This window comes from Juglans regia, chromosome 6 (genome assembly GCF_001411555.2).
Source record: "Juglans regia cultivar Chandler chromosome 6, Walnut 2.0, whole genome shotgun sequence".
Taxonomy (NCBI): domain Eukaryota; kingdom Viridiplantae; phylum Streptophyta; class Magnoliopsida; order Fagales; family Juglandaceae; genus Juglans; species Juglans regia.
In genome coordinates, this window is record NC_049906.1 from 27,372,884 (window position 1) to 27,400,611 (window position 27,728).

At 39.2% G+C, this 27,728-nt stretch overlaps 1 pseudogene; it reads left to right on the plus strand.

Moving 5' to 3' along the window:
- Window positions 1-19,391: 19,391 nt before the first annotated feature.
- On the plus strand, window positions 19,392-20,514 carry LOC108997499 (annotated as a pseudogene).
- Window positions 20,515-27,728: the final 7,214 nt, after the last annotated feature.

Below are 27,728 nucleotides of genomic sequence, written 5' to 3' on the forward strand. Positions count from 1 at the left end.
ATTTGAGACCAAGCACACTACTTCATTTTTGCTTTTCCATTTCTCTCACCCCAAAAGAAAGTAGATAGGATGGCATTAATTTTTTTAAGAAAAATATTCGGGATATTCATGACAGCGATTAAATGTGAAGCCATAGTAGACAAAACATGCTTGATCAAAATCAACCGCCCCCTTTGGGACAACAACCTCGCTTTCCACCCTGCCATCTTGGCCCGAAATTTCACTAACAATTGTTCCATATGAACTACCTTCAAATGACCACATACCAACGGAACCCCTAGATAATTAACTATGAATTGACCTTTCGCATACCCTGTTAACCTCACCAGCCCACGCTGCCGTGCTGCACTGATCCTAGGTGACATAAATATGGATGACTTCTCCCTACTAACCTGCTGCCCAGACCAGCTTTCATACCGGGATAAAATGCTCCCTAACCTTCTCAACGACCTCTTTTCACCATTAAGGAAACTCAAAATATCATCTGCATATAACAAATGCGACACCAGCGGGGCCCCCATTGGATGATAAAACCTCCCAATACGACCCTCTTCAAACTCTTTCCGAAGGAGCCGCGAAAGGACTTCTTGCATTAAAATAAATAAGTATGGCGAGAGCAGGTTCCCTTGCCGGAGTCCTCTCTTAGGCTAAAAGAAACCCTTATACGACCCATTCATCATTACCGAGTACCAAGGGGACGCCACACATGCCTTGATCAAATTATAGAATTGTTGCAAGAATCCAAAACTGCCAAGGACCTTAAGTAAAAAATCCCAGTTCACCTTGTCATATGCCTTTGCCATATCAAGCTTCACCATCACATTTCCCCCTGCCATTTTATTATGCAAAGCATGAACCATCTCTTGAGCCAAGGAGATGTTCTCATAAATACTATGTCCCGGAATGAAAGCCCCCTGTTCCGCTGAAATCAATCTAGACAAGAGACTCGTCAAACGATTCACAATGATCTTTGAAAAAACCTTATAGGCCACTGAACATAGACTAATTGGCCTAAATTTTTCAAAGCTCTTAGGATCCGGCACTTTTGGAATTAGCACAATATATGAAAAAGTATAGAACCTTGGTAACATAAAGCCTGCAAAAAAAAACCCTTGCTGCCTCCACTACCTCGTCCTTCACAATAGACCAGCAAGAAATATAAAACGAGGATCCAAACCCATCCAAACCTAGACTGTTGTAGTGAGGAATCGAGAATATCGCATTCTTCACTTCTTCTTCTGATGGCAAACATCATAATTTAGAATTATCATCCGCTGATATCTCCAAACCCAAAACTTGAGACAAATTCGCAGGCTCTAAACTCGGCATATTAGTAAGGAACTTAGTGAAGTGATTCACAGCCCCCAAGTGCACCTGCTCCGGGGAATCCAGTATCAAATCATTCTCCATCCGCATCTGGGAAATGACAGCTCCATGCGTCCACTACGACACAACTGCATGAAAGAACTTAGAACTCTGATCTCCCTCATTCAGCCACTTCTTCTTGGCTAACTGAGCTATGCGCGTCTCCTCTCTTTTTTCCCTAACATCAATCTCCAATTTAGTAACTAGGTAATCTACTTCTGTATCTTCTGAATATGCAGATTAAAGTGGGGCTTCCAGAACCTCAAGCCTGGCTTCCAACTCCCGTAAGTTGATATCAATTCGTCCGAATATAGTTTTACTCCAACTACACAACTCCAATTTAAGACTCTTCAATATGGGGACGTAGGGGGCCCCCATATTTCCTTTACCAGACTATAAAATGATTCATGAGAGCACCAAATTTGTTGGAATCGAAAAGGATATGGGCCATACCTCAAATCAATACGTGATAATCTCACCACCAACTATGATCCGAAGATTTCCATTTAAGATACTCAAATTCTGCCATATTAAACCAATCTGAGAAAACCATAATTATCAAAACTCGATCAAGTCTCACCCACTTCCTAGCAGTCCCCTCCTGCCCATTGCACCAAGACAGAGGGTTGCCATGGTAATTGAGATCAACCAGACCACAGGCATCGATACACTCATTAAAGTCATCCATAGCTTGGACATTTTGGGGACGTCCACCCACACGTTCCCGATCCTCCCGAATAATGTTGAAATCGCCCATAACAATCCACGGATGCCCATTGGACCGACAAGCCATCAAACTCTCCCATAGATTTTTCCAATCCAGCAAATTGCACTTTGCATAGATGAAAGATACGAGAGTGCGAGTACCCTCTAGCAGGAACCATCCCGTCACCATCTGATCTGAAGCACAAACCACCTCAAACTCATACGGAGCTAGCCACAAAATCCATATCTTCCCACCTACTGCCTCATTACAATAAACACCATCAAAGCTGAGAGAACTGGCTAACCGCTGGAGCATTTCCTCTCTTGCAAAAGGCTCCCCGAGAGCCACAATGGAACCATTATTTTTCCGAATCATACTACGCAGCACACGACGAGAACTACCCAACCCCCTTATATTCCATGCAATGATGGACTCTGTCATAGATTAAGTTTAGTGGTGCGGGTTGACACCCACTGAGATTGTCGAACTACAAAATTTTTCCTTTTAATATTTGAATCCGAGGCCTGCCCCTTATCAGACTCATAACCCTTCTATTTGGCCAATGCAGAGACAGACTCCTCCCTTTCCCCATCAGTACTATAAAAGACATGTTCTGAAGGCTCCTCTCATGAGACTGGTTTCAGACAGCATTCCATATCAAGCACTTTAGAAACCAACGCAGCTTGATCTCGATCCCCACATCATGGAGGCTGGAAATCACCCAGAAATAGATCCATGGTAGGAACAAGATCCCTCTCATTTTCATTTATAGGCAACATATCACTGGCATTAGTCACATCAACTATTTGGATTGAAGGAAACTCTACCGCTATCTCAGCATGGATTGTCCCTACGACCAGAGACTACTCAGGATCATCCCTGGACACCTTCCCATCATCCTCCCTGGTACTCCCCACATCTTTTCCATTGTCACTCACCACCACCTCTGTATTTTCTCCCTTATTTCTCGTTTCTGCATGAGTTGGCTCCCCCACCAGTGGTCTCAATGAACTCTCAGGATCCTCACTGGATAACTTTCCTTCATCCTCCTTACGACTCAAAACCTCGTTCCCTTCAACAGCCACCCCCTCCTCTGCATTTTCCTCCTGCAGAATTATCTTTTTTGAATTCACTTGCCATACTTTCTTAATCCCCCCTTTGGCTACATCTCTCCCCTTTCACAAAGGACCCTCACCAGCCCTACATACCCACAGAAGTGTTCCCCTGTCGATTGCATTTTTGACAATAAAACCCAGGTCGTTCATATCTAGCCTCCAGCCACCACTATTGGAAAACTCTGCACCAGCTCCTCCGTTAAATCAATTTCCACACACATACGAGCCCCCAAAGCTTGCATTCTACGAAGCGTTGCATTATTAATACCTAGAAACCGTCCAAACCTTGTCGCAAGAATTCGCAACACATATGTTCGATACATATGAAGAGGCAATCCAAGCAGAAAAATCCATTGAGGCGCTAAAGTGGATTCTTTTCGAAGATCAAAATCCTTTGTCCACTGAAAAATTCGAAACACAGCACCAGTAAGTAAACGACCTTCTCTTGCCCATCCATGTACAAAATCCCTCTCAAACTGCATCTTCACCAAAACGTGATAATCATCCATCACGCTAACCATCGGGATCTCTAGTAATCTCCATGATTTAATGATACCCAAATGAATATCATCAATTGTCGGCCTAAGATGTACAAATTTCAGAACAAGAGCAAATCGAAAATCCTCAACAGCTTTTGACATCTCTGGCTTCGTGAAGATGAAACCAAGCTCCCCATCCACATCCACTTGGTATCTCATCTGAACCTTAAACAAAGAAGACACCATAGCCTTCGCTGCCATTTGGACGTAAGACAGAGTCCCGCCATCCCCTCCAGCCCCCTCCAACGATGGAGGGGCGATGGGCGCCGCTATGGGCTAACCCTAGGCGAAAAGAAATTTCAAAAAAGGATTCCAACAAATACGTAGCTTTTTTAGTGATGTTGTTTCTAACCATATGAATTTAAGTTGAATGTTGGTTTGCTCATTAACGTCCTCTTTATTTCTACACACACTCACATGTGTGTGTAGTTTGTTGAATCTATCTTATACACACATATAAATTTAAGTTGAATTTGTGTGTGTAGTTTTGTTCAAAGATTTCAGTGGAACCTTTTAAAAACATATTTGGACTGTCAAAACTGTTATTTTATTCCCCAATTGTGAAAATAACTTAGAATACACCTGAGGACTTAAAGAAGAAAAGTAAAGGAAGAGGAAGAGAAAGAGCCACCATGGAAAGTCATTGAAGAGGTCCTTGTGGAACAACTTGGTCACACTAGTTAGTTAATGAAAAATGAGCAACTTTCTTCCAAAGAAAACTACTTGTAATAAGAGCAGTGCCACTCTGCTGCTCAGAGAAGCCTGTTGCAACTTACCGCTAGACCAAAATCACTTTTTTATTTATTTTTTATTTTTTTTAATCATATTTTTTTACCATTTTTAAAAAATATCAAAAAAATATCAATACACTAATAGTCACTTCCATAACTATTAAATAAAGAAAAAAATTAAAATACATGAGGAGTCAAAATGAGTGGGCAAGTTGAGTGGGCAAAGTAGTATTTTTCTTGGAATAAAATCACACGCAACACCTTTTGTAAAGCAAAAAAGCAGATGTCTTGGAATACGTACGTCACCCACATAACCTTAAAACAACTAGCAATTCTATGACAAAGGGTCGGTCTACACCCACCGTTGGGGGATTCCGCTAGTACATTTGAAAGTTTTTTGTTTAGTTTTTTTTAATTTTATTTTGCACATGATTTTTTTTCATACTTTTTAATATTTTTATAAAATGAAAAATAATTCACAATATTATTGAAAAATACTTTTTTAATCACTAAATAAAAAAATACTTAAAAACAATTAGAGTCGAAGCTCCCAACAGGAGGCCTTGCTTTCTCCCTATGACAAAACTTGGAATATGTAAGTCACTCTCAATAAGTGGAAGGGATATTTGAGCCCTACAAATTTAGCTAAGAGATAAAGTCAAGAAGAAACTCAGACTCCTAAGAGGGAGATGATTCAGACTCCTAATAGGAGATACACTTAGACTCCTAAAAGGAAAAGGCTTAACAAGGTAAATTGGACTCTATCACTCTAAGGAAATAACCTCTATAAATAGCCTACAGGAGGTAACAAATACTTAACTTGATTTTTTGCTACTTTATACACTTATTCTCATATTGTTATACTTTGCCATTGGAGACTCCACATGGGCAACCAATGCCGCACCTTTATTCGTTACAGGTCATTCATGTGGTTGGTGGTGTGAAACACATCCTTAATAATGGTGACGTCTGTGAGATCTATACAGACTTTAATGTGATTTTCACACACCAACTACCACGCTATCACACACAAATCACAATTTCTTAATGCCGAAAAGGGGAGTAGGGAATTTCGTGACTCACAAGATCTTCCCCATGAAAAAAGCAAATAAGTTCCTCAACCTTGCACCTATTATTTTAATTCGTCAAAATTGTTAGAACGTAATACATATATGTGTGTGTGTGTGTGTGGAGGGACCCCCGAAATGGGGTGTGCGCTATGAACAAGCACCAAACACTAAGCGACGTGTGCGTTGCATCTTACGTGCTGGTGCATGGCCCAGTGGCGTGCGTACCTACTCGGCGCCCTTCGACGACTGTCATGCATGGCGAGTTCCTTGCCTGCCACCCTTCTATGCAGTGCGTTCTAGTCCCAGGCACTGGATCCACCACCGGGATAGAGCCAACATGGGTTCCCCACTGTTGTCTCACTGCGAATGACGTAGAAGCATGTAGGAGACCACCCATCAGCTGCCCAAGGATAGTTGAGGCTGCTGGTGGCCATGAATTGGCTTGCCAATGTTTTTTGTTTTCAATGATGCGCTCCCCGCATGATGGCACACCTAGATCTGGCAAACACAGGCGAGCAGTGCCACCTGCCAATGACTCACTAGCTAGCGAGGCTGTTAACGACCACCTCACAACTTGCCAACAGCCTCTTTCACCAGCGCGGTGGTCCTCTACCTCCACCAACCACCACCTGCACCATCGGAGCTCCTTGTTGTCGGCAAGGTGGCCCTCGACCACTGAAGCAGTTCACATTGCGCACAGCGCAGATGGAGGACAAACAATGCCAAAGATCAACAAAAACCAATGCCCGTAGTGGCCTTCTACCTCCACCAACCACCACCTGCACCATCGGAGCTCCTTGTCGTCGGAAAGGTGGCCCTCAACCACTGAAGCAATTCACACTGCGCATAGCATAGATGGAGGACAAATGCTGCCAAGGAACCACAAAAACCCAACGTCAGCCCAACCATCACCTGCTTCGCCGGACATTTATGTTGCCGGCAAGGAGGACTAGACACCTCAAGGTGCTACTTGCCAAAGTCTCTCGCCGTTCTCGCCAGTAGCACCATAGACAGCTCGCTCAACTACAACTCGTCGTGAAGGTCCAATCGCCAAACACCTCAGGTAGGTTGCAAGTTGCAGCGACCAATGAGGTGCAGCTCAGAACAGAGTAGCCACCCACTGAGTTTATTCGCCACAGAGTTTGTCAGTGCTCCTCGCCAGAAATCTTCATGGAAACCTCACGCCACAGATCGATACACCGAAATAGGGAGAAAGATATTCTCCTACTCACTGGATCATCAACAAAAGTTTAGATAAGTTTTTCTACTTTTTTCCCTTTTGTATTTGTTTTACTAACATATGTGAAATAATGGGAAAAATTCAGAGGAATAGAGTAAATACATGACGTATACTAAGCGTACATGCATGCCCTACTGGCCAAAATACACGTACATGCATGTCCCACATAAAACCTGCAATGTGCATGGGACTCACAATGTTGGCAATTGTTGCATGTCAGAGCCGTGTACCCACAGACTTTCAAAGATCTACTGCACCTAATAGATCAAAACCATACCTCCACTACAACGCCGCGGCCCACACCAACTGTGGTGCATCTCGCCACCCTCATGGCGAGCAACACTTCACTAGAGTCACACAAGTGCAAATGGTATCTCTTGGTTGCTAGCTGCGAGCAGCGCCCCTTGGCAAGCAAGAAGACCTGCACCACTTTACACAAAACAAGACCTGCACCCCTCGGCGGGTAACAAGCCCCATGCCTCTTGGCGAGCAGACAAGAGCAATGCTTTAGGTGATTAACCTGACAAACGCCTCTCGGCAAGCACCAAAATCAACACTACCACCATGCAACTAGACCAAGGTCTCCGTGGAAAGCATATGCAGTTCTGCCATTGCCCATGCCAAGGCATGGCTACCCGCAGGCATCGCCCATGTATCCCTAGCCTTCACCACACATTAGCGGGATGGCTCAAGTTTACAAATCTCAAACTTGTAATTCGTATTACACTTACCTATTTTGTGTTAGTGAAAATCTCTCAGGATGCGGTGCAATCAAGAAAGGCGAGGAGGTCAAAGGACCCCATGACCCACTCAGCAATCAAGAAGTGCGTAGAGGTCAAAGAACCCCATGACCCACTCAGCAACCAGAAGAAGACCCATGCCCCTAGGCAGGTAACAAGACCCGCACCACTTGGCGGGCTACAACACCAACACCCCTTGGCGAGCAACAAGACCAATGCCTTTCGGCAAGCAACATAACCGACATCCCCACCATGCAACCATACCAAGGTCTCTGTGGAAAGCATATGTGGTTCTGTTATTGCTCGTGCCAAGGTATGGCTACCTGCGGGCATCACACAGGTATCACCAGCCTTCATGACATTTTAGCGGGCTAGCTCAGGTTCACAAATCTCAAACTTGTAATTTGTATTACACTTACCTATTTTATTTTTTGTGAGAACTTCTTAGGATGTGGTGCAACCAAAGTCGAGTCACACACTCGTGGTGCAATCGAACTGGCATGGAGATCAAAAAACCACATGAACCTCTCCAAAAGAACAGGTGGAGAGGTCAGAAGACCACATGGCCCTCTCCAAACGAATTGGCATGGAGGTCGAAAAAACAATGAAGTTTTATGGTGACTGTCAGGAAAAGGGAGACAATGAAGCTTTGCAAGTGGAAAAATGCAACAAGGTTTTTCATTAGCCAAAGAAACATTGTTCTTTACAATAGGATCAAAAATCAAATGTAAATGAGGAAATGAAAGATGACCAAGGCAACAATGCCAAACGTCAAAAACAATAACATTGTTCATAATAGAAGCTGAAACAGGGACATCAATATGTAAAAAATGTGAAAGAGCAGTGGATAGAGCTGAGGAAGACACTTTAGTGCTTAGCAAGTGGTATCGGCCATTGCTCACTTCTCCCTTCCCAATTGTTGTCCAAGATAAAAGGTCTTGAATAAAACAACAATTAGTAAAGAAAACCAGACAAAAATTTTCTTGGTTGAAAGAAGGTCAAAGGTGAAGGATGGAACACAAAGAACATCTTTCAGGAAAATTGATTTTACTAATTGGACAGTACCAGTGTGTGTGATAGGGACCCCGTTCCCATTTGGCAATTTTACTGAATAAGAGACATGTGTTGTGATGGTGGTAAGAAAAGAAGTGCAATCGACCATATGATCTGTTGCCCCTGTCTATATAATCCAAATGGTGTCACTCAATTTTAATGGTTTGTGTGTGTAAGTCGAGAAACAAAGGGAAATACTAGATAATTTCTAAGTCGAGAAACAAGGGGAAATACTAGATAGGGTTGTCACCATTGTCCAAGCGGAAAGGATTACCAGGATCCACAAGATTCAGGAATCAGGACAAAGGATTTGGGTTGACATTTGCGTGAGAAGAAGCATTTTCAAAAGTATCCAGTGGGTCATCCATGAATAGTTGCTCTCAAGCTCTGTACCATGTAAGAATTCCCAGAAATTAAGGAAGAAGGTACAGAGATTTGGAGAGCATGATGCATGGAGGAAAAATTGTATATTCCACTCAATGAATAATCAATTACACAAGAATGGAAATAGGCCTCATATACACTTTGTGACTCTCTAAGAACTAATTGAATCTATATCAAGTAGATGCCAGCTAAGTAAAAAAAAAAAAATGTACACAGAATAAAGAATAATGAATTCAAAATACAAGTAAAACAAAAATAGCAGAAAAGTTATCCTTTCCCACATTTCAGTATTGCTCGTGGATGTTCTACTAGACGACTTATAGTTTTGTGTGACTAACACCAGAAGATGAATGACCTGTAGCTTTAGCTTCATCATCATTGTATAATAGAAGACGTGACCAATGAATGCAAGACCACGAGTTGCTGGACATGACCCTAGCTTGCCCGACATAGGTGCAATTGAAAGTAGGATATGGGAGAGTTATCTATTACAGATCGAGTCTGGTGTCTAACCTAGGATTTGAGTTAGAGATGTAATTTTGATTAATATTGGTTGCGGACCGTTGATGGGAGAAATGGTGGAGATCAGAGCAATAAGCAAGTGGTATCCTGTCGACGTAGAGGAACTCTTATAGGAGACTTTATTTTTATAGTGTTATTTCTTGTCAGTTAATTGTAATAAATTCTCATTGGCTATGACTGGGGAATTTCTTTAACTTTGATTGTCATTTAGTAGCTTTCCATAGATTTTTTTTTTTTTTTTACCCTTTATAAGGAAGCAATAATTGTTGATGATTTTAATCCAAAACTATATTTCCTTCTTTCTTTCTCTAGACGCCCCTCACTCTCCAAGTGACACTTATTTTATCCTTCCTTAATTTAACTATTACCAATTGGTATCCAGAGCCATCGATCCCCAATTACAACAATGACTGAAGGTACATGATTCAACCAACTACAAGATGGAATAAATTCCTTCAAGAAATCAACTGAGTCCCAATTTAAAATTATAGAAACATTGGTGGCTTTAAAACACTAATTTGAATCCCTCACCCAGTAGATTTCAACTCTCACCATGAAGCATCAAAAGAAGAACAATTATCAGACTTAGGGAGAAACCTCATCATGCAAACAATCCATTTCGAGCAAGCTTTAGTGTAACGCCCCATCCCCGAGGGTCCGGAGGGTTAACTCATGTTACCTGATAATCAACTCCAACATTGCTAATATACTTCCAAAAGCTCCAAATCAAACGTAAACACTTCAAATTTAATTAGCCACACATACTCGTATATAAAATCCTCAATACAGTAACCCCAAAAATTACCAACTTCTCTACATGTCACTTAAACTCACATTTCAACAATATAATTATCAAAATCACCAATACTCATCGAAAGCTTTATATTCTTAATCCACTATTCTTAAGTCATCTCACCCAATTTTTTGTAGTCCTAATCCTCAGCTGAAATATCAAAAGTCATCTGAAAATATTGGAGATAAGAGGGGGGTGAGTTATCAACAAGTCAGTAAGCAGAGAACATATACTAGTATGCAAATATGAGCATTTATAGATTTCAGAATGCATAACAAACACTTTATTTTCAGAATGCAGAGTCAGAACATGTTATCAAAAATATCAGAGCGAAAGTTCAAAAAAATTCTTATTCAAAGTCTTTTGGCATAGCATAACAGACCACCATCGTACCAGAACATCATATCACATCAGAGGCCATGTTTAAACCCCATGGTAGGGTTGTGCAAACCCCGGTAGCTAACCGAGTAGAAACAGAATGTGAATCTTCCCCTTATTTATTCTCGGAGCCCCGAGTGTGCACACATGAAAGACCACCAGAAAAACCACTTTGTTTCCAAAGTGGGTGCCCCAGAAACAAAGCAGTTGGTACCAACCCAAACAGAAGCCACTATTAGCACCCGTGGTAGGTCAAATAGATCACCATGCACAAACCACTTCCCGATTTATAATGTCATGCCAAAAGTTTTCAGAAATTACATTATATCAAAGTACAGAACATCTTCAGAACAGAATAAAGTTTTCAGAAATCACATAGTATCAGAGTACAGGACATCTTCAGAACAGAATAGAATTTTTAGAAATCACATCATATCAGAGTACAAAACATCTTCAGAACAAAACAAAATTTTCAGAAATCACAAAACATAATTTTATGCACAAACTTTCATATTTGCTCTCTTTTGCACAGTTCAGAAGCAAAATACAAAATAGCTCATGTCTACACCAATCATGCCAGAAAATACTTTATTCTTAAACAGAATCTCATGAGTAATGCAGAACAAATAACTGAGGTAGTTCAAATCTCTTTTCATAACAAAACATGCATATTTTCAAAAATCAACCTCAGCCCATTTTATTTTTGTGCAAATCTAGTATAGGAACTCCGCTTACCTAGATGACTTAGTTTTTCATAATTTTTCTAAAAAGTGTCAAGTCAACTATAAATCGTCACCTATAAAAATAATCACGTAATGTCCATAAGTTTTTAATCAATCACGGATCTTGATATTTAAGCCTAAGCTTCTAAAATAATCAATTTTAATTCCTCAAAACTTAAAATCCTCATAATCCCAAAATATATCATCACTTCCTAAAATCACCAATATCCACCATAACCAACGTCAAACTCAAAACATCAATATTTAAACCCGAAATGACCAACAAAATCTCATAGCATGACCCAATCAAACAAACAACTCCATCATCCAATCCAACTGACCCCTTACTCCTCGGACTCATTCTGGCACAACCAACAAATTCACAGTAAATATGAGTTAGCGCAAAAATACATTTAAATCTCAAAAGTTCTTTGGAAAAATACTTACAATGCTATAATATAATTTTTGAAAGATCACAGAGGTGCTAGAAGTGGCGGCACAACAATGGAATAGTGCAAAATGCACTGTGGACGTGTGTCTCAAAAACTCACTTTTGAACGGGGACAAACCAAGACCCGAGATTGCTAGGGAAGGGCTTAGGGATGTCGGTGAAGCTAATAGTGGTGGTGGTCAGCTGTGGGTGGCGGTGTAGAGGGTGGTTGAAGGCCAAAATGTTAAAAACGGAAATGTTGATGAATGCGCTTCACCGGTGGCAGATTGGGGCTGAGGATGGGTGCATTAGCTTGCTAGGAGGTCGATGATGAAGTGGTGAAGAAATAGTGGCCGGAGGTGGGGCGACGGCAGCGTTGGAGCAAATGGAGGCCGCGGCTTGGTGTCGTGCGTGGGGGTTCACGGCGGCGCGAGAGGGGCTGGAAATGGAGGGGTGAGGTCGCTGGCCAGAGGGAAGAGAATGGGAGGGGCGGTGTCGGCCATGGTGGCGCGCGATAGTGGGCTTGATGGAGAACGACGCACGGACACGGGGAGAGAAGGAGACCGTGCGGGAGGGAAGAGAGAGAGAGGAGAAAAGAAATGGGGGGGGGGGGAAGAAAAGAGGAAGAAAAAAAAAGAGGAAAAGAAAAAAAAATGAGGGAAAGAAATGAGGTCCACTCCTCACAACTTGGGTCACAAAATTGATCCGACGACAAAACAATAGTTTAAATAAAATTAATTTAAACACAGTGACTAAGTAAAATAAAATAATTAAATCCAACAACACAATAATTTTAAAACCCACAAACAACTAATTTAAATTAAGAGAAGTTTAAATGCAAAACAATAATTAATATTAATAAAGCATAACAAAATAATTTTACAACTTAAAAAAATATATAATATAAATGCAACGAGAAATCCGATAAATTTAAAACAAGAGAACGAATATTTAATTAAATTAAAAAAAATCCTTTAGTTAAAATACACTAAAATAAGGGGTGTCACATTTAGTGTCCTAGGAGAGGTGCAAACATCGAGTGTAATAGTTGAGTGGGATACTTTTGTCAGGGCACCATTTATTAGGTTTGGTCTAAGTTTCTATGATGATGACCCCATGGAGACCCTTACGAGATTGAAACAAACTAGATCAGTTGAGTAGTATAAAGCCATTACGAGATTGAAACAAAAGTTGAGCAGTATAAAACCAAGTTTCAAAACCTATCTAGCAAATTAAGGGAGGTATCAGATCACTATAAACTCAATTGTTTTCTCAATGGCCTTAGGGGATAAAATTAGACTCCTTGTCCAAATGTTTAGCCCACACAACTTAATCTGAAAGATTCTCGTCTTTGTGAGCTCAACGGTCCATGCACGCAAGCTTCATGAGTCCATTGCATAGAGTTCAGTGGGTCCGTCGCATGGTGGCGTGGCTATAGGCATCAGTGAAAGGGGGTGAGGTGCATCGTGGAAGTGGCATGTAGCTCTACCCACCTTAGTTGTGAGAAAAATGCTCTCCCACTAGTTCTCAAGGTTGAGGGAAGTGATGTTCACCTTTGTGAGCCATGATGGGTGAAGTTCAAGCTTGCCTACCAGTTCTTCGACATCGCGGGCAATGATTCTTGCCATGGCCCCGAGGTTGAACGATAGAGCTTGTATAAGTGGCAATCTCCCATCGGCTTCAATGAGCTCCTCGAGGTGGTGAGCTAGTTCTACCCCCATGGAGCTCACCAAAGTGGTGAGCTCTTGCTACTTCCATGAAGCTCACTGGGATGGCAAGCTTCATGCTCCTCATAGTACTCGTTGTCTTCCCCTTCACGATGCTTGTTGAGGTGATGAATACTTTCCGTGCTTTCACCTGTCCTTGCTACGAGCACTTTCTATGCTTTCGCAATGCTTGTTGAGGTTTCGAGCATTGTCTTCCCCTTCATGGTGCTTGCTGAGGTGGCAACACTTTCTGTTCTTTCACCATGCTCGCCATGAGCACTTTTGCCTCATAGTGCTTGTTGGGGTGGGTGAGCACCATTCGCTTTTGAGGAGGTTGCTGAGTTGAGGTCTTTGGCTGTTGGCACCAAAGAACAACATTGCTAGTGCTATGGGTGCTCTGACCACTAAACTGACTCCTGGATCTAAGTCACAGAGAGCATGGAGCTTGATATTAGAAGTGTAGTGGGCAAGCTTTCCCAGTGGTCCCCAACCATGGGTGCATGTTGCTGATGGTGATGGTGGGCTCGCTCCATGCCCTGCCTTTGTACTTTTCCTCCATATGCACATTCATGTGTGATTAGGTGTTATGAGAAACTGGAGGGCACCATGCCTTCCAGCTCATAGATTCAATATGAAACACATAGGTAGACATCAAACACTTGAGTCCTTGCGCTTATATTCATCTTACCAAGTGACTTCTTCATCTTCATCCACTTGCTTTTTCATGGATCTTGCGACCCTTTATTTGAAGAACAACGAATCGATCCAATAAAAGGTTCCAAACTATTGACGCCTTTTTTGGCCTTGAGAGATCAATAGTATGGCCGTATTATCCTCTTCTCTCATTGTTGTGGTGTTTGATATATAGGGGCAATGTCTAAAGTGTTTATCTATGGTTAACATAATGAGAATGACCAAAAATAAATGAGACAAGAATTTTATATGGTTCAGCACTATGACCTACATTCGTGGGCCTTGGTGTGCAAAATCTATAATAGAGTTTAATACAAGTTCTCTATTTTCACTAAGCTCTCTACAATCACTCTCATGCAGGCTTGTAGCAAAAATGGTCTTAGGATCTCTTTGGTCCCTTCTTTTTTTCTTCCCTAGTCGATCTCCCACTTTGAGGCCTATTTTTTCCCTTTTAAGTACATTCCTCCCCACATATTTATCTCATCCTCTCTTAGCTTTTTTTATATATGTCTCATTCTAGCTTTATCTCTAATCAAATCCTAGTTAATGAGTTTTATTCTTCTACGGGCCTTTGCAGGCCTTAACAATGGCACTAATTGTGGCGCCCACGACCCCCACATGTTATTTTTGTGGAGTTCGTGACACCGAGATGATGACCACAAGGATCACTCACCCCAACGACCAGTGCTCAGAGTGTGTACATCATATAATAAGTGTATAAAATAATAATCGCAGCGGAGAAATAAAAGGTCTTTCTTTATTAAGTACTAAAATTGTTCAAAAATAGCAAAGTAACTTTACAAGGATTAAATAGTCATCCAACAGATAAATTAAAGACAGAAAATACCATAAGGGAAACAAATCCCATAACGCTGAATAGTAACTCAGCAACTCAAACCTCCGGCGGAGCTGATCCCTAAAGTTCATAATCGGGGCTCTGCGTCAGACTCTATGGCACCATAAGACAGAACCGTAGGGTAAAACATCACAATGAGATTATGACATCTCAGCAAGTAATTAACCAAAATAACATCCAAGAGATATATAAAAATAACACGCGTTTCCATATGGACATAATCCACATAAAACAACACCATATGTTCCTTTTCCCAAAATACCATTTTTAACCACTCACGCCAAAAATTATATTTTTGGTCCAATCATAACTATTAATTAAAAAGCATGCACCACGGTCTCCCCTATGGACCGTCCGCACGACCTGGCTCTCATCGTCACATCACGGGTAACGTCCATGCATGAGACTTCGTAACGAGCGATACCCAGTTCCGTGCCCAGCGCATACATGGCCAAGCATCCTCTAACCTCACCAGCCGAAAGGTTACGGAATCGGTACGAGAGCGTTACCATCTCGTCCGTTCTCGTCGTAACCCTGCGACAACTAAGGGGATGTCACGTCAGTCTGTTACGCTCCCAAGTGACCAGAGGAGCTCCACCGAGATAATGCCCCATCTCGGCTTGGGGTCGTGGTACACACGCACCCACACAATTAAATAACAACAGTCTCAATTTCCAACAGACAACGTGACATCACCGCACAATTTAATAAAACAATAAATATACATTTCACAATTTATTTGAAATACACATTTAAATATTTCTTTTACAAAATCTTAATAAATACAGAAATACAGTTTCACATCTACACGCGTATCCCGTCCTCCAATCCGGCCCAAGGCCCAACACCAAATCCATCCATTAACACGGTCAAACATTTTAACGGCCCAAGGCCCATTTTCCAACATACCAATAGTTACAACATAATCAATAGTTTACAAAATACAGTTACAACAATATTATTATAAAATTGGGAAATTACATACACACGAAGATTGGAATAAATCTGAAAGATCAAGAGGAAGGGAGTGTTTCCAAAAGTGGCGGCACACGGCAGAGCTCACGGTAGAACACTGCCAAACAGGCCACTCAACTCACGGGTTGGTCAAAACATAAGTGGATGAAAACTCAACACATACAAACCAACAATTTCACCAAGAAACCGAGTGAATTTCGACTTATAAGGACAAAATAGGACACGGCAAACACTACACAATCACTCGGATTGACCCACAAATTCACAGACCAATCATTCAAAATACAAAGAGATGAAAAGCTTAAGAGAGAGAGATATAGAATGAGAAACTCGGAACCACAAAACTTGAAGAACCTGTGGCCTATTTATAGGCCAAATGTGGCGGTGGAAGGTGCTCGTGTGTCACACGGGTAGAAGAAGAGAAAAACGGCAGCAAGCCGTGGAGGAGATGCGTGGCAGTGAGGGTCACGATGGCTTGACAGCAGATGCGGGAAGGCATTGCAGAAGGACACGGAGGCAACTAATGAAGCTCGAGGTGGAAAGTGATGGCTACGTGGGGCGGCAGCTGGACAGCTAGTATTCGGAGCTGCCATGGAAAGGTGGAGGTGGCTCACGGCAGCTGCTGGAACAACGAAGGAGAATAAGAAAATAGAAGAAGGAAGAAGAAGAGAGGGAGTTGTGCGGCGCAAGAAGGGAAACGATGGAACCCTAAGGGGTTCCTCAAAAAGGCGTCGTTGCAAGCTTAGGGGGCTGGGTTCACTTAACCCGCACAGGCTGAGCTTTGGGCTGGGCTGGGTCACCACTTCACATGGGCTGGGTTGGTTCTTAATGCACACGGGTTGGGCTTCACTTACACACACACAGCCCAATTAAATAAATAAAACACTACAAATAAAATTACATAAAAATAATAACATATATAATTTAAGGAAATAAAAATCCAAATTAAAACACGCCAAAATAAATTATAACAACAACAATAAATAACACATCCATTAAAAATAATACGGATTTAAAACACAAACAAAAATTAGAGATCTCACACTAATTATACCAGTTGGCTACATTTTTGGATTCTTTGGCTTAGGCTTTGTTTGAGAAGAACTTGTTTAGCTAAGGAATTCTACAACCAGTTGGCTACATTTTTGCTCAAGAGATCTGTTCTTTGAGCTTTGGCAAGGAATCTATGGAAAGCAAAAATTTATTATACTAGGATTACATCATATTATATATAGAGAAATATTGTAAATATCAAAGGATACGAGGATATTGCGAATATGCTGGTAGTGAAAGCAAAAATTTAAAATTCATAAAAAATTTATTTAAATGATATAGAAAAAAAATAAATAATATGTAGATATATAGTATAATGTAAAAGTGATCAGCTCGATTCTTTTATTAAGACGCAAGTCATTCATGAATACAAAATTACAATCGATTATTATACTATATATTTAAAATAAACTCCAATTGACTATTATAAGTACGTATAAACTTGAATAACTTCATAGTTATTTTTTTATAGTATTATATTAACTTTATAATTAGAATATCTTAAGTATTTAACAATAATTAGGGAAATCATTTTCCTAGTACAATGCATATTACTCAAATTTTTATAAATATAGTCATGGATATATATAAATTATCTAATGATCATACTCTCAAAGTTTATTTGTTAAAAATAGCAAATCAAGTTCTCCATCTTGCCCAAATCTAAGCTAATTCCTGCTTATATAATAAATAAATGAGTTCATGACGAAGTTCCAAAAAAAACTCAAACTTGACTAGTGCTCAATAAAAGTTAATTAGTACGTAATAGCCAAATTTTGATGGGCTTTTTCAACAAATTAAGGTGCCGGCCTGCACCTTCTACCGTCATTAAAATTAGATGAGAAACTATTCAAATTCGAGAAAGTAATAAGTGTTCAAATTTGGCTACTTTATTCGAGCAACCAACAAACTATGCCGGCCGGCACCTTAATTTCTCGTAGCCCCAACGTATACGTCCGATCGACATTAAACGCACGGTCGCGACCTCAATTATCGGCGTTGGTTGAGTATGGGTCCCATGTTCACAAGTACGTACCACTACTACCACACGCACCTCTGCATGCATATATATATATATATATATATATATATATATGTATATGGAAAACTCTTGTTGCGGGCATTTTCGCGCACCGAAGTGTACCGATCAGCTGACGTGTAATTTTCCTTTAATGAAATGATTCCTTTTCATTTCACTTTTACTGAGTTTTGGGCGGGAGTTTTTTAATTTTTTTTATTGATGTGAATCATTTTCGTTTCACTTTCAGTAAATGAAAGTCCTTGGACCACATCCAGCGACGTATATTTTCCCTAAAACGATGGCCATAGTGTTCTTTTATAAGTTAGTTCTTTTAGAAAATGAAATGGTGGCCTAATCTGCCCCAATTGTTCTAAGGGGAGTAAAGTTCTTCAATTTCTCAATTCTCAAACAACGAAATATCTATGAATAAAGACTAATAATTTATTTCCTTTTTCTACGAATTCTCAGTGGACCAAACAAGGAATTTATCTTCTCAGATCGTAGAAACTTTAGATAGAACATATATCACTGGCTAGCATATATATATATATATATAGAGAGAGAGAGAGAGAGAGAGAGAGAGAGAAGCAACAAAAATGAAGCTACCCTCATAAACACACATCGATGTTACGAGTGTAAAAGGAAAAACCCATTTCTTAGAATCTGATTATGGTAATCAGGAAGCCATTAAAATCATGAGAAACAACCGGGTTTGTTCCTATGAATGGTTTCAGAGTGAAGTAACTAAAGCCAAAAAGCGGTGGAAGCTATTGTCTGCACCAAAACTGTTGACAATCCAGATCAGCAAAAGATGTGATTTTGGAAAAATGTTCACGCAGAAGATTGAGGCTTGAAGAGGATGCTCATATCCATACAGGGTTTGAGAGCAGTAAGGAGAAAAGGAAGGAAAATGGTTGACAAGTTAAAAACTAAAAAGCTTATTATTTCTATTTTTCTCGTTTCAAGGGTTGGGGTCTTTGGGAAATTGGTAAAAGGAAAACTCTACTCTCCAGCTGGGCAATTGGTGCGCAGTCGGTACGCAAAACTGCCTGCACATAGAAGAACAGTATATGTACATATACATATATGTGTACATGTACACATATATACATATATGTGTACATGTACACCTACAAATATATGTATGTGTACATGTACATCTACAAATATATGTATATGTACATGTACATATACATATATTTATATATGTACATGTACATATATATATATGTATATATATATGATATATATACATATATGCATGCATTGAGATCTTCAAATTACCACGGGCCTATCTATCTAGCAATGATCATGAAGAGTACCCTTTCAGTTTCCTGCCTCATCTTGGCTTTCTTTTTCCTCTATGGTATGCCTCGTGATCATGATGATCAATATCGATCGAAATTTCTTCAACATTTTACAATGAATAATTATTAGATGCTGTCAGAGAACGGACATGTGGTATACTCATGCTATCATAAAATGACAGGCCATTGAAAATTGATTGTTTGCATAAGTAGGTTTAATTATGTTGTAATAGAACGTGAATACTATCAATGTCATAGCATATATATGCACCTATATCATGCATTGTGATAAGCATGCATGTGTGATTTACTAGCTAAAATGGTATATCTTTGACTAAATTCATTTGCTGCATATATCTAAGATGGATATGTTGCTTTCATGTTCGACATATATGCATGGTGACAAGGAATTATTTGGAATGATGTTTCACGTCTATGAATATTGCAGGTGCTTAGTCCGCAAGAATAACTTTCACAAACAACTGTCTCAATACCATCTGGCCAGGAACCCTAACTGCTGATCAGAAACCTTAACTATCAACATCCGAATTTGAGTTAGCATCCAAAGCATCCACATCACTGGATGCCCAAGCTCCCTAGAAAGGCCGGTTTTGGGCACGAACTGGTTGCTCCACAGACGCCTCGGGAAGGTTCTCTTGCGCTACTGCGGCTTGTGCCTCCGGCTAGGTTGCATGCAATGGCAACGATGTTGTCCCACCGGCGTCTTTGGTAGAAATAAACATAGTAGAGAATGGTGGGTAAGACTTTTACGATGCCAGCCTTGTTGACGACTTCAACCTGCCTGTTTCAACGCGCACAAAAGGTGGGACCGATGATTGCCAGACCTCGAGTTGTTCGGCCAATGTGAACGTGGTTTGCCCAGTAGACCTGCAACTGAAAGTCGAGGATGAGAGTGTGATCACATGCATAGCATTCAATCAGCCATAATACTGCTACACTAGCGATTTCGATAAGTTAGAAATGTGTCTTCCCACGACTATTCCATGATCTTCAAGAACCAGTGCCCTCAAGCTTATAGCTATGCTTATGATGATCCGAACAACACCTTTACCTGCTCTGCTGCACCTAATTACATTATCACTTTCTGCCCTTGAACTTGATCAAGAATTATGCATGCATGCATATTGCATGCGTTCCCAGCTTCTCTTTATAATAATTATAATAATAATCTCGGTACTCAATGTAACATATAGAAAAATAATAAAATACAAATTATATAAATTTCTTGTACCAAATTATAAAATGCCATGGTCTATTGATTCTATGCACACTGATACAAATGGTTGTTAATTAAATCATCACTAGAGATTATTCTAAGGGAAAATTAATGTTTAAGTTCCTATGGTTTCACATTCTCAAAATTAGTACATTTGATTTAAAGAAATTAAAACAAGCACTTATGGTTAAGTTTCAAATTGGTCCTTTCGTCAGGACTTGATCATTCTCCCAATGGAAATGCTGATATGGCTGTTGACTGTCATGTCAGCATCAATAAGGAGACCACATGTGGAATATATAGTATTGACAGTTAGCATTTAAAAGTTAAAAAAATGCAAAGTCATGAGCATGCATGAATAGTACAAAATGTGGAAGGCACATAGACTGAACAGTAATATTCTTGTATATTAATTATGATAAATAAGTTTTTAAAAATGTGAAAGAAATTATGAAAGACTTGGGTACGCAAGCTTAACCCAATTAACCCAGTACTCTTGAAAAGAACCAGATTTTCTAAATTGTGATAACATTTTTTCAGTGTTTGTATCACATTGGGTTGTTCATCCGGGTTCTGACTTGGGAATCTAGGTATACCCGGACCGGATTAATCCGGATCAGACCTGGGCCGGAATCTGGATGAATCCGGGTTTTAAACTCGGAGCCCAGATTTAAACTAGGTTTAACCCTTTTTTTTTTTTTAAACATACAACTTTAAGACCATTCAATGGACAAATTTCTTTAGGCTTTAGAAACATCGTGAATGCCATTTATTATGGTGCCAAAAACACGATTTTATTTATTTGAGATACCTAGAAGTGTTAGAATGAAATACGGTCAACGCCATTGGTTTCTTTTGAATATTTAGGATTTTATGGCTCTATAAACTACTTTCGATTTTCAAACGAAATGCTTGTTCAAAAACGCGTTTTGATTATTTCAAGGTACTTTAGAGTCTAATTTCAATAAAAAATTTGCACCCTAAAATTACTATGTATATTTAAGATTTTGCAGTGCAAAGTTTATTTTCACTTTTTCAGAGTGAATAGTAAGCTCAATAGTAGCACTAAGTGTAGTGTTTTCAAAGTCATAGTGTGGAATGTCCAAATTAGGTTAGAAAAGTTTTATTTGGACACTTGCCAAGATTTTAGGCACACTTGGTGAATACTATTGGACACTTGGCACCAAGACAAACCATGAGATGAAAATATGAAGGAAATCAAGCATTGAAATCATGCCACCTAAGCAAAACACTATTCCATCTAACCATCCAATTTGTGCCAAACCAAAGAGGGTTTCAACCCTAGAGAAACACTAAACACTTAGAATCCAATTGAAACCTCAAAAACTTGGTTGAAATTGAAACCCTAAACGGTTTCTCCAAACCCCAAATTTGCGTCCAAACCCTAAGTGGATCTGGTTCCTAGCTTAGTGTTTAATCAGTTGATTAAATCACTTTCACATGCTATTAACCACTCAAATTCATGTTATGACATCATTATTAAATCCTTTAACTCTTAGAAATTTGATTGGACTGAGAAAAATTAGATTTGAACTTGATAGCAATCCAAACCCTAGCCAAACCCTCTTTAAACCTCAAATTGAGTCCCAAGGTTGCCCTAAATTGTACTTGATGTGAAGGCCATGGCCGCCTCACTACCACCCTTCACAAGGAAGCTTCATTGGCTGAAAACCATTCACTATTGCCAACGATTTTTCCCCTTGTTTTGGCTAACACAACCATCAATAAAGTGTCATTCACAACCCTCTCATCACCCCTCAATTTTGTAAGAAGGCGTCCAAGTCCATTTCCTTTCATTTCATCCAGTTCCAACACTTTTCTTGGAGAGAAACCTAAAGGTTCTCTCAGACAGCTTTCCTGAGTCACTTTGCACTCCCTTTTTGAAGCTTTTGCAAGTATTTTCTCACGAAGTTACCTACACAAGACTTTTTACCCTTTTTGAAGCTTTTGTGTTAATTTTCAAGGTCATTTGATTAGTCAAAAGTTTTTATAAATTTGGAAAGGTCATCCTTAGCGGTAAACTGGACAGTGTATGATATTTTGATGATTTTGACCAAGTTATTGGCAAGCTCTTGGTCTGAACTTTTTATGGAGTATAGTTAACATGCTTATATGGAATGTTAATGAGGATTCGTTGCATGTTATAAGTTTTTAAAGAAAGTTTTAAATAGATCTATGAAGTTGAAAACTAAAAGGAGTAAAACAGTTTCTGTTTTGTGTAAACTTTAATCTTTTGATGAGAAATCATGCTCCAATGGCTTTGATATTTTTATATGATGATCCTAATTCTTTGATCTACATGTTAGGATGTTACTTTGAATATCTTTGGTGTTGGTTTTAAAGATTCGGTTAAGTCACAGTTTTGAGGTTTTTGGATAGATCTATGTTTTGGATTAATTTTGGCAATGTGATCTTGAGTTTAATGCTTGGATCTACTCAAGGACATGATTTTAGACCATGTGATCTTGTTGGTTTGTGATTTTTTTCATGGTATATTTAGGATCGAATGATTAACCCAAACCTTAAGGCAATCGGTTTTGAGTACAAGTGTTGAAGCTGAAAGTTTGGTGTTAGATCTTGTGATTTCGTGTTGTTTGCTTGATGATTCAAAGCATGTTAGTTTAAGTGTGTTATGAGAAATCTTTGAACTTTCGGAGTTCTTGGAGATGTTTTAAAACGAGACAAAACCTTGACAATCAAGTGTTGTGTTTTTACATACTGCTAGGTGCATACTAGGTTGCATTGTATATTAACTGTCATGAATAGGGGTATGTAACCATGTGTTGTTTGTCTCGACACTCCAAGTCTCCTTTCCATCCCAAGCTAGAGTTTGAGGGCGTCACACAAGTAACCTTAATTAATATTGAGAAAGTACATATGGGCTCTTGACCAATTTAGAAGGAATAATTTAATTTGAGGCGACGGCTTAAATATTAGGTAGTAACGATATATGGACTAGCTAGTTCCTCATGTTGCTGCCATAATTATTGGATCGAAGAAAATTCATGCAATCATGCAATAAATAAGTTAGAAGATGAATTTTGTTCATTCCATAGATCACAAGACCAAGAAGGTGTAAATCCATGCAGTACCATTTCAAATTAAAAGTTTGACTTGTCTCCAAAAACTTCAAGCTAACTATATTTTCCGCAGTATAAAGTTGTCACGAAATATTACAGATCGAATAATAAATTTTTCAAGGGTGAAATGTACATGCATCTAGGGACTCAAGTAATACGACACGGTTAACCATAAAACTAAAACATTGACAAACAATTTGTAAGGACGATCGAATGTTCTTGTTGGAATTTGACAGCTAGGGGAAGATATATAGACCAATAAAGTGATCATGATCCTTACCAAATTTAGTATACATTGAAAAGTAATTAGACGTGGCGAACCATAACACTGAAAACGTTGAAAAACATGAATTTGTTAGGGATGAAAGTCTTGTTCGATAGTCCCGACCTTATACTATTTGGTCTAGTGGTGCCTACACGTGAAGAAAACTGATATTCCGTGTATGAGCGAACCTCCCTACTGCTCTTCGACTGCTGTCCAGATTATACACTGAGCAAGGTCGTCTCTTTGTGCTCTTCTACTGCCAACCCACAAAGGAGCCCCAATCGATCTACGAGTTCACTATCAAGGTCGTCTCTTGCTTCTATTGTCATAAAAAATTTTCTTTTATCATTTTACCTGAGTTTCTCTAGAATAAATTAAAGCGCATTCTTTATTTACAAGGGTATTCTTTTTTCCATACTTGGGACTTCATAGGGATTATACAATTTATAAAAGTGTTATATATGGTCTCAGGGGCATTATTACCAACCCATTGATGGATTTCGGATCTTGTCTGTTAGAATTATTTCTCATGAGCAGGCAAAAATTCACTTGTTTTGGTGCTTTGGAACACTAAAGAGTAAATTAGAGAACTCGGATTTCGTCTGAAATTTAAGACGAATTGGAACTCGAGGTTCATTTAGAGCGATTCAATACCTTGGGTTATAGCCATATTTCTAAGACTTCATGTTTGATGATGTGACGCCCCCAAATTCCGCTTGGGATCGGACAGACATTTGAAGCGTCGAGACATGCAACACAAGGTTACCTGCCCCCGTTCATGACATATAAGATGCAATATTCCTAACATGCATCTAGCATTATGCAATATTCGCAACGGATAATTTTTCTTTTTAGCAATACTATGCACCAAACCAAAATATCCCAAATACTTAAAACATACTTCATACATAATGACATACTAAACAACTGAGATCACAATAATTAGTCCATATGGTTGTGATCAAAAGAGTGATGGAGATTGAACTCTACAAATACAAGTAGTAATCTGAGGTAACTACTGTATTAACACCTACATCGCATCGTCGCTTAGTCGACCATTTCCAGTTGGTCGATTCCCGATTCTCCTTCAGATCCTGTAACAAAATCTACCATTCGGGGGGAATGGTAGTTGGGACTTCCACAGTGAGATTTGATTACAAATCTCAGCAAGTTAACAGGAAACTTCCACACAGGTTAATGATGCATGCATGGCAGTAAAAGCATGAATGCATAATCAAATCATAAGTAATCATAGCATAACTTGACATACAACATAACATAATTGACATAACTTAAACTGAAACTGAAGCTTAGCATGAACGTGACTTGAAACATAACATGGATTTGAAACATAGCATGAATGTGAGCTTGGAACATAACATGGACTTGAAACATAGCATGAACGTGAACATGCATAATTTGAACTTGAACTTGAGCATGACATAACATAAATGTGAACTTGGAACATAACGTAAATGTGAACATAACATAACATGAACTTGGAACATAACGTGAACGTGAACATAACATAACATGAACTTGAAACATATTCTTGTCTCATGGGATTACCATGATTGCGTGAACGTAACATAACGTGAAACATGACTTGAACTTGGAATCTTATTCAATCAATAGACTTAATCATTAAAGTGACCATATGGGTGCTACACAGGTCCCCTTGAGCCGTGTGTCCCTGCCAATTACCGCATCACATCACATGTTTCTATACCAGCTGTGAGTGCGTTAATACATACTCCATAGTTGTTGTGGCCCCATGACTTATTTGTTTATGCCACACTTGCTGTGGACACACATAACATAATGTGTGGCACCATCGGCGTTAGTGTCTGGCGTGCTCCGGTGACCAGCTAATTAGGCCCCATTCGCAACCACCATCGGCGTTAGTGCCTGGCGCGCTCCGGTGACCAGCTAATTAGGCCCCATTCGCAACTTGTTGACTGTACTTCGTCAACCCAGGGAATTTCACACCTATTTAGACACTCCAGCGTGAACAAAGGAGTTCCACTAGGATATTACCCCATCCTAGCGCTTAGGGTCGTAATTGACATGAATGACTTAACTGGCAGACATGACATTTCGTAACGTGACGTAACATGAACGTGACATAAAAGATAGAAATCTTGACGTAGCGTAACGTGACATGAACGTAAGACGACAAACATGACATACTTTGAAACATAAATGTAACAGACAACATTTCATAACATGGCATACATGTAACAGGCAACATTTTGTAACATAGCATACCATGTAACAGACAACATTTCTTAACATGGCGTAACATGTGACAGTGAATATTACGTCACAAGAAATACATGTAACAGATGGCATACTTAACTTAACATACTTGCAATGTATAGCAATACGTGACATAATATCTTGTGTAACAAATGAATAATTCATGACAGAATAAATTCTGTGTAGCAGATAAATATGTAATGACTTGGCATGGCATATATGATAACATGCATACATACAATTTAGTTCCCTTACTTATCACACATACACATTAAATTGATAGTAAGTTAAAAGCTAACTTACCTCGATCTTCGTGCTTCGAGACAAAACTCAAGTGCGATCACGAGAAACTGAAAGTAGTGATTTCTAAAAATTAGAACTTAATCACTAACAATTAGAAATATGGAGAAATATCAACTTAGAGTAAAATTACCATTTTACCCTCTACATGTGGGAAAATGACCATTTTACCCCTAACTTAAGGATTTTGCATCCTAACTCCAAAAATCACCAAAATTTACATACCTTGTGTAAATTTTGTCCTAAGCTCAAATATCAATTCAGAAAAATTTAAAACTAAACACAACCATTAAAACTCTATAGGGCCGAAACTTACAAGGCTATTTCCTTTGATTTTGTTGTAATTCTTTCAAATCTCAAAACTCATGATTAAACCAAAATTTTTCTTCTACTATACTCATAACATATTCTTAAGAATAATCATGTTTTGAATCATGAACAAAAGTCATCAAAATCACTAAAACCATACTTGAACTTTTTGGTTTCTCTTCTAAGTTCAAAACAGAATTTGTTTCCAACTTGTTTTGATCAACCTCTTGATCCATGACTTATAAAGTAGTGATCTTCAAACCAAAATATCACATGGTTAAAAAAGGTGTCCTAAAACAGATCCAAGCTTCAAACTCAAGATCACATGGGTAAACATCAACCAAAACATAAATTTAGCCAAGAACATCATCACTTTGGCCTAACCGAATATCTCATTGCATAAAATTTCATATCTTCGAAACTAACATCAAATATCTTCAAAATAACATTATAACATGTATATAAGAGGCTTAGGATCTTCCAATAAAAATATCAAAGCCATTGGAATAAATTAAACCATAAAAGATTTAAACATTCCCAAAACAGAAACTGTTTTGCCTCTTCCAGTTTCTAAGTTTCTAGACCTAAGAAAATATTTCACCAAAAATTTTAATCATGCAACAAATCCTCAACCAATAATCATATACACATGTTAACAGTACTCCATAAAAATTTCGGACCAAGATCTATTCATTAGCTTGGTCAAAAACTCCAAAATATAACACACTCTCCAGTTTATCGCCCAGAATGACCTTTCTGGGGTCTAAACAACTTTTGACCGATCAAATGATCTCTAAATGGAACTAATAAGGTATCCACGTAAACTAGACTCCAAAATAAAGAACTTTAATGAAGGAA